We start from the raw sequence: 9,446 nt of genomic DNA on the forward strand, positions 1-9,446 counted from the left end.
TCTTTACCCATAAAAAAGAATGAGTTCTTGTCATACTCAGCAACACGGATGGACCTGGAGGGTCTAATGCTAAATGAAATGTCACACAGGAAAGGACAAATACCATATGATTTCATTCATATGTGGAATTTTTTTTTAAAGATTTTATTTATTTATTTGACAGAGAGAGACAGCCAGTGAGAGAGGGAACACAGGCGGGGGGAGTGGGAGAGGAAGAAGCAGGCTCATAGCGGAGGAGCCTGATGCAGGACTCGATCCCAGAACGTCAGGGTCACACCCTGAGCCAAAGGCAGACGCTTAACAACTGCGCTACCCAGGCGCCCCTTATATGTGGAATTTAAGAAACAAAAGAAATGAGCAAATGAAGAAGAGACCAAAAAACAGACTTTTTTTGAGGGGGTTCCCAAGTTTTACTCAAGAACTCATATAAAATATTCCAGATAAATGAGTTGTAATCCATCTTCCTCATCCTGGTAAATCTGGAAGTAACAATTCACAACTGCTGTTAGCAACTACGCACAACCAATCACGTAGATTGTTCTTCAAATATTTTTCAGTGAGATATTTCAAACATCTTTTGGAAAAAGACACCTCAAAAGGTACAGTAACCTTGCTCTTGCTCCTTTCAATGGTTACAACCCCTCCACCAAGATTCCCAGCTTTTCTATTCACTTTGAATCTCTCTTGAAGAAACCGCTCAAAAGGGGCAGCAGCCATGATTCCATTCTCTACAGGGTGGGCACAGTCAAGGGTAAGCTTCGGAACTTGCTTCTTCCCCCCCTCCTTCGCCACAAGCTTTTTCACTGGTGTCAGGGTGGCAGTGGAGACAGAAAGGGAGGTGAGCATACTATGCAGAGGCAAAGAGCCCACCAAAAAAAAAGAGAGGTTTGTGGGTTGTTGTTGTTGTTTTTTAAGATTTTACTTATTTATTTGACAGAGAGAGAGTTCAAGCAGGGGGAGCGGCAGAGGGAGAGGGAGAAGCAGACTCCCCGCTGAGCGGGGAGCCTAACAATGACAACGCAGGGCTAGATCCCAGGGTCCTGGCATCCTGACCTGAGCAGAAGGCAGTTGCTTAACCGACTGAGTCACCCAGGTGCCCCCAAAACAGAGTTTTAAATACAGAGAATAAACTGATGGTTTCCAGAGGGGACGTGGGTGGAGGGGTGGGTGAGACAGGCAAAGGGGATTAATAACACACTTAGCTCGATGAGCACTGAGCAATGTACAGAATTGTTGAATCACGGTATTGTACACCTGAAACTAGCATAACACTGTTAATTACACTTCAATAAAAATATAATAACTATATCAGGAGGATAGGGTAGAAATATGTGTTGGGGAGTAACACATGATGAGGTAAATCCTCATTTTTGTAGTTGGAAGTTCAAAGGTAATAATATTTGGGGCGCCTGGGTGGCTCAGGCGGTTAAGTGTGGTATCTTCATCTCAGTTCAGGTCTCAATTTCAGGGTGGTGAGTTCAGGCCCCACATTGGGCTCCATGCTGGCCATGGAGCCCACTTAAAAAAAGAAGAAGAAGAAGATAGGGGCACCTGGGTGGCTCAGGCGGTTAAGCGTCTGCCTTCAACTCAGGTCATGATCCCAGTGGCCTGGGATCAAACTTGCACAAGTCTCCCTGCTCAGCGGGGAACATGCTTCTCCCTCTCCCTCTGCCTGCAGCTCCCCCTGCTTGTGTTCACATGCTCTCTCTCAAATAAATAAGTAAAAATCTTTTTTGAAAAATAAAAATTTAAAAAAAATTTAAAAGCTAACATCTAAAACTGAAAAATCAAGAAAGGGGCTCCTGGGTGGCACAGCGGTTACGTGTCTCTCTTCCGCTCAGGGTGTGATCCCGGCGTTCTGGGATCGAGCCCCACATCAGGCTCCTCCGCTATGAGCCTGCTTCTTCCTCTCCCACTCCCCCTGCTTGTGTTCCCTCTCTCGCTGGCTGTCCCTATCTCTGTCAAATAAATAAAATCTTAAAAAAAAAAAGAAAGAAAGAAAGAAAGAAAGAAAGAAAGAAAGATCCAAAAATAACAGTATAGACATGTTTTTGAAAGTTTGGAGTTCTAGGGCCACCTGGGCGGCTCAATCAGTTAAGCGTCTGCCTTCAGCTCCGGTCATGATACCAGGGTCCTGGGATCAAGCCCCATATCAGGCTCCCTGCTCAGCGAGGAGCCTGCTTTTCCTCTCCTCCCTGCTTGTGCTGTCTTTCTCTCTCAAATAAATAAAAAATAATTTTTTTTCTAAAAAGAAAGAAAATTTGAAGTTCTAGACTGCAAGAAACCATTAAAAAGTTGCAGTGATTGAGAAAGTACAAGTTGGATATGGATAGAGTGTTATGACTTTTAGCAATCTATTTGGCTTTTTAAACTATGTACCTGTACCACTTTGATAAAATTAAAAATTAAATTTAAAAAATTAATATGAGGTAGCGGCACCTGGGTGGCTCAGTCAGTTAAGTGTGAGACTCTTGATTTCAGCTCAGGTCATGAACTCACCGTTGTGAGATTGAGCCCTGCATTGGGCTCTGAGCTGGGCATGGAGCCTGCTTAAGATTCTCTATCTCCCCCTCCCCCTCTGTCCCTCCCCCGTCCTTCCCTCTCTAAAAATAAAAATAATAACAATAACAATAATTATAATAATAACATGAGGTAGCTAAGAACTGACTTGTGGACCTTCTACAAAGACAAGAAAATATACTGAGTGTTTAAGCTGTCTTTAAGCCAACATTTGCTTTTCTTATTCTGTAGTAAAATATAAGAATATACATATATTTTGTTATAGAGAGGTTTAGCATGCCAAATCCAAACTCACAGTTACAAGATAGAAAGCTTATTCAATGGACAATGCCTGTTGGCGGGATTTTGGTATATGCTTCTGCCATGTGTTTGAGTAAGTATGTTTTATTTCTTAATACAGTCTGGATTTTTGCTAAGGCTGTGTTTGGGTTTCCGTTTAACTTTAGTTCAATCATGTCAACAGCTGTTACAAAATACCAAGAACGAAGTCTTACTAATCCAAGAGTTTAATGGCAATCCTACTGAAATATATAGAAATTTGATAGAAACTGGGTGACTGGTGCAATGAGGTCCATTTAATTCAGGTTTTCTCCTGCTTGGTTATTCGAGCTGCTTTGACAAGCAGTATTTTGCATTAGTATAAATTATTTTGGTGTTATTATTTCTTACAAAATGGTGGGTTTACTTTCAAGATGTGTCTTTTTATTTGTTGTTTCATTTTTGTGCCTTTTTTGTTTCTTCTTCATTGTTACAACGTGTCTTTGAAGAGCTTGCTACACTCACTAATGTAGACTTTACTCACCTTTAAACCAAAATTTCCTCCAATTGAACATATCTCTCACTTTATACTGAAAACCCACAAAAAGATGGGATTCATTGTACAAAAATTTAACCATGATACAAGTGAATTTTATTTCTGTGAAATAACTAAAAGGTCACGAGGGAGAGAAAAATACTAAATTGTTGCCTAGTCGTGGAACACCAATTGTAGGGTCTTTTGTCTATCTCTCCAGAGAAAGAAGGAAAGAGTGACAACTGATGTATATACCCTTGGAGGAGTACAACCTTTATGGAGAACAATATTACAATAAATATAGCAAAAAAAAAAAACCCGAAAAGGTGCAGAAAAGGTGCACACCCCAAATTAAAAAGAATGTATTAGGATGGCTACTTTTTTGTTGTTTTGTTTTGCTTTATGTACATAAATCTATATATATGTATATGAATGTGTATGTATATATAACTGACAATGGCAAATGCTGGAGCAACTGGAGCTCTCACACATTGCTGGTGGGAGTGAAAAACGGTACAACCACTATGACAGTTTGGCTGTTTCTTACAAAGTTAAACATACACTTAACATACAACCCAGCACGGGGTTTTCACTCCCACTACTACTCCCACCCAAGAACAATAAAAAAATAGGTTCCTTCAAAAACCCGTACTCAAATGTTTATAGTGATTTGATTCTAGGTTGCTAAAAACTAGAAACAACCCACATGTTCTTCAACCGGTAAATGGATAAGCAAACTGTGGTACATCCATAGAGTGGAAAAACTCAGCAATAAAATGCAGCAAATTTCTGATATGCAACAACATGAATGAATGCTAAGTGAAAGAAGCCAGACTCCAAAGATTACATACTGTATAATTTAATATATAAGACATTCTGGGAAAGGCAAAATTATAGGGTCAGAAAACAGATCAGTAGTTACCAAAGGATGAGTATGGGAAGAGAAGCTGACTACAAGGGGCACAAGAGAATTACAGTGCAGCGGGGGTGATGAACTGTATCTTGATTACGACAGTGGTTACGTGACTGTATACATTTGTCAAAACACATAGAACTATACACTAGCAAGGATGAATTTTACTGTATGTAAGTTATACCTCCATAAACGTGACTTTTAAAAAAGGATTGGGGGCACCTGGGTGGCACAGTTGGTTAAACACCCGATTCTTGATTTCTGCTCAGGTACTGATCTCAGCGTCAGGAGATCGAGCCCTGCATCAGGCTCCATGCTCAGCGTGGAGTCTGCTTAAGACTCTCACTCCCTATCCTTCTGCCCACCCCCACCATGGGCTCTCTCACTCAAATAAATAAATCTTTTTTAAAAAAGGTTGAGTTTGAACTTTTTCATAATAAAAAATTAAAAGAAAAAGCATAGATGCTCTTGCAATTCTAGGAATCAATTGGATAATGTGTAAATATGTATGAACAAGAATATTCTCATTGAAATACTGTTATAGATAAAAACTGGAAAAAAAAAAAACTCTAACGATCCCAAGGCAGAGAATTGGTTACATATACCAGGTTATTTCTATACAATACTATGAAGTTTAAACTGATGACAGAGAAGGGAAGAGTGGGTTCATAGCGAACTTCTTTGTGTGACTGGGTTCATTGTGAGTATAAATATTTCACTACCAGAAAATTCAAATGTATCTGGTGCTTAGAGTAACTCCAGAAACAAATGCGGGGTTACTATGTTTTGCTTAGTTAGAATGTTGATAAGGGCGCCTGGGTGGCACAGAGGTTAAGCGTCTGCCTTCGGCTCAGGGCATGATCCCGGCGTTGTGGGATCGAGCCCCACATCGGGCTCCTCCGCTATGAGCCTGCTTCTTCCTCTCCCACTCCCCCTGCTTGTGTTCCCTCTCTCGCTGTCTCTCTGTCGAATAAATAAATAAAATCTTTTTAAAAAAAAAAGAATATTGATAAATATAAGATTAGTAGGGGAAGAAGTGAATGTAAATTATAATTAAAGAATTTCTGATAGTGATAATACTTTGTAGTTCTAGTGAATATGAATATATACAGGGTTTTTTATATGTTCAATAATTTAATATGTAGGTCTCATTCCTTTTGTAATTAAAAAAAGGAACAAGTCATCTATTAAAGCAAAAGAAAGAAAAACAGGGATACCTTTTTATTGACATTGAAGAACGTTCACAAAATAATGTTAGAAAAAAAGGTTATGGGCCAAATATGTGTATAGTATGGTTCCATTTTTGTAAAAAGTACAATACTTATACATACAAAATGTATGCACTTATTTTTTTTAAAGATCTTATTTATTCATTTGAGAGAGAGAGCATGCACACAAGCAGAGGAGAGAGGTAAAGGAAGAAGAAGACTCGCCGCTGAGCAGGGACCCAGATGCCGGGCTCGATCCCAGGACCCCAGGATCATGACCTGAACCCAAAGCAGACGCTTAACCATCTGAGCCACCCTGGTGCCACAAAATGTATGCATTTAGATGTAACTTCATAGAAAAACGTTTGTAAAATACCAGGATATTAACATGGCTATTTCTAATTGAAGGAATTTTAAGTGATTTAATTTTCTTTCTTTTCTGAATCTTCTATTTTCCCTGAATTCATCAGGTATTATTTGTATAATTAAAAAATAATAAAATAATAACAATTAAAAGGAAAAGTGACAAGCCATTGTTAAGATCCGATGTTCTCTACCATTCTAAAGCCAACCCCAAGTAATTATTTCCTTTGTTTGTTTGTTTGTTTGTTTTTAAGTACGCTGCACGCCCAGAGTGGAGTCCAAAGTGGGGCTTGTGGGACACCTGGGTGGCTCAGAAGGTTAAGAGTCTGCCTTCGGCTCAGGTCATGATCCCAGGGTTCTGGGATTGAGCCCCTCATCCCCGCATCGGGGTCCTTGATCAGAGGGGAGCCTGCTTCACCCTCTCCCTCTGCCTGCCACTCCCCCTGCTTGTTCTCTCTCTCTCTCTGTCAAATAAATAAATAAATAAAATCTTTTAAAAATTAAAAAAAAAAAAAAGCCCACGAAGTAGGGCTTGAACTCATGACCCAAGATCAAGATCTGAGCTGAGATCAAGTCGGAGGCTTAACCGACTGAGCCACCCAGGCATCCCTCCTTTTTATTTTTTTTTTAAAGGAGCAAAAAAAGTCACTTTTTCCCAACGTGAATGGATTTGTAACCAGCCTGTGAGAGTACTACTTAATTAAAATATATGTAATACCTGAAATAATAAGTGCATTGAATAGTAGAATAGTAGAAAGAATGCAAGATCTATGAGCCCATTAATAGCTGCATTTCACTTTTGCAGATATTCCTTAGAAATGACTTGAAGCTTAAAAAAAAAACCTTCTGTTTTCCTTAAGGGTTTTTGGTTTTGTTTTTTAAAGTATTTTAACATGTTTTGAGTGAGGGGCCAGTCAGAACCTGATTCTTTGTCCCACGACTTCAGCCAAGTCACTTTACCTTTTAAGACTCACATCCTTTTAAAAAATGTATAGCTACAGAGGGGAGCCTGCTTCTCCCTCTGCCTCTGCCTGCCACTCCCCCTGCCTGTGCACTCTCTCTCTCTCTCTTTCTCTCGCTCTCTCTCTGACAAATAAATAAAATCCAAATCGTTTGTCGCAATCTGATCTGAGAACAGACTTTGTATCTGGGGGATGATTTAAACCAGTAATAAGCAACCCATTATAACAAGATTATGCTATATTATCCACTGATTCTTATTCCTATAGTGATTCAGACATAATAGTTCCTTCAAAAACAAAAAATATCTTTAACTAGAATCTTCTCACCATGGAAGGGAAGTGGTAGAAGTGTTAACGTCTTTTGTTTGGGCTGATATACAATGTTCTTTTGAGTTAGACGAATGGTAGAGAATAAGGAGAAAAGGAAGAAGACAGGCAGAAAGAGGCAGTCATCAGAGCAGATGGAACAAATAACTGCAATTCTAGGGCACCCTGCTATCCCTTTTCCTTCCTTCTTGCAGAGGAAGCAATTTATAAAATGGGATAAAGAGAATCCTTCTTTGACATAGCCTATCCTTTGGTGTCAAATCTCCAGACAGTGAAGCAAGAGTCTGCCTGCCTCGGACTGGAATTTTTTGTTGTTACATAGAACTCTAGGACCTGCTCCCATTCTGTGGAAAAATTGTTGCTATCAGGTAAAGAAAATCTCAAGGCTAGTTACCCATCCTCTTTGATTCCCATAACATTTTGCGCTACCATTTAGAACTCCTCAGTGTTGCAGCCTAGTAATGGGGTATGGGATCTGGAGCCCTTAAGAGATTGTGCAATTCTTGAGGTCAGGGATTACCTCTTGTTAATTTTTTGTTTCTAGGGCACGGCATGGTGACTAGTATCCAGAAGTCCTCAATATATGATTGTATACTAGTGAAGGTATTGTGGCTCATCTCCATATAGATGACTGCAGATAACAATTCCAGATGGCTGGAAGCCCTACCATGAATGGCAAACTCCCTAATACCTCCTCTACTCCCGCTGGTATAGGGCATTGATTCTCAAGTGTGGTCCCCTCAGACCATCAGTATCACCTGAGGACCTACTATAAATGCAGTTCTCTGGACATAATCCGGACCTACAGAATCAGAAACTATGGGAGGGAGGCCCAGAAATCTGTAATTTAACAAGCTTTCCAGATGATTCTGATGCACACTGATGTTTGAGAACCAGTGGTATCGTAGGAAGTCCAATGGTGTCTGTGCCCTTGCTCTGGTTCAGCTTAACTGCTATGTGTCTAACCATGAGAGAATCCCAAGCCCCTCAAAACTCTGTCTTTACGGTATAACAAGGAAGTTGGGATGACGCCTGAGAACCCTTCTGGTCTAAAATTCTGCAAAATACCAAAGACAGAGAGAAAGTAAATAAATGTTCCAGTGACTAGATTTAGTCGTTCAGTCAAGCAAATATGTATGTACCAGGCAGTGATCTGGGCATGGAATCAGTGCAGGACACAAAATTACTCCCTTTTTTTTAAAGATTTTATTTATTTATTATTTGAGAAAGAGCACACGACAGCACGAACGAACAGGGGGGAGGAGGGAGGGCAGGGTGGCAGGGGTAGAAGGAGAGGGAGAAGCAGGCTCCCCGGTGAGCAGGGAGACAGGTGCCTGACTCAATCCCAGGACCCTGGGACCATGACCTGGGCCAAAGGCAGACGCTTAACCCACTGAGCCACCCAGGTGCCCCACAATTACTCCTTTTTAATTAAAGTTGAAAGATTCCAGATCACAAACTTGTCTTCTGTCTATAATAGTCTCACATTGCATTTGTTGTGCAATGTGAACAGGAAAGCTGAGAAAATGATCCAGAATTCTGATCACCCCTCCCCCAAATTACCTGGACTTTAATTTTTTTTTTTTTTTACTTTGACTTCAATTCTTGAAGCTCTTATGTTTGCTTAAGGGGCTTCGGTACTCGTGTTAGGAGACAAGGGTTTGATAATAAATGTGATTATCTACCAAATTAGAATATCTCTGGGTCTACATTATTTCATGGCACAAAGTTGCTTGCTCTTTCAGGAAATTGAATTCCATCTAATTGTCTCCTCATTGATTCTCTTTTCTCAGTAATTAGTTACCAACTGTATTGCTTGAGTAAGTTCCTGTGTTGGCCATTCTCCTTTCGTTTTGTTTTGTTTTGTTTTAATTTATGTATTTGAGAGAGAGCAGAGGGAGAGGGAGAAGCAGACTCCCCACTGAGCAGGGAGCCTAAGGGGGGGGGGTGTGGGGCTCAACTCCAGGACCCTGAGATCATGACCCGAGTTGAAGGCAGATGCTTAACTGGCTGAGCCATCCAGGCGCTCCTCCTTTCTTTTTGATCTGCCTCCCTCCCACACTGAACTCTTGTATACACCACCACACAAGCTCAGAGTACTTAGTGGGCTCCTGGAAGGTGTTTTAGACTATTTAGGACATTTGTTGAGTTTAAATATTCTTTTTTTAAAAAAGATTTTATTTATTTATTTGACACAGAGAGAGAGTATGCACAAGCAGGGGGAGCAGCAGGCAGAGGCGCCCCCTAAATATCCTTTTTAAAAGGACCTCTTAACGGGATGCCTGGCTGGCTCAGTTTGAAGAGCATGCAACTCTTGATCTTGGGGCTGTAAGTTCGAGTCGCACGTGGGCTGTAGAGAT

The 9,446-nt window shown here is 40.5% G+C and overlaps 1 pseudogene; it reads right to left on the bottom strand.

Moving 5' to 3' along the window:
* Positions 1-422: 422 nt before the first annotated feature.
* On the bottom strand, positions 423-846 carry LOC109489646 (annotated as a pseudogene).
* Positions 847-9,446: the final 8,600 nt, after the last annotated feature.

Source organism: Ailuropoda melanoleuca, chromosome 2, assembly GCF_002007445.2.
Source record: "Ailuropoda melanoleuca isolate Jingjing chromosome 2, ASM200744v2, whole genome shotgun sequence".
NCBI classification, from domain to species: Eukaryota; Metazoa; Chordata; class Mammalia; order Carnivora; family Ursidae; genus Ailuropoda; species Ailuropoda melanoleuca.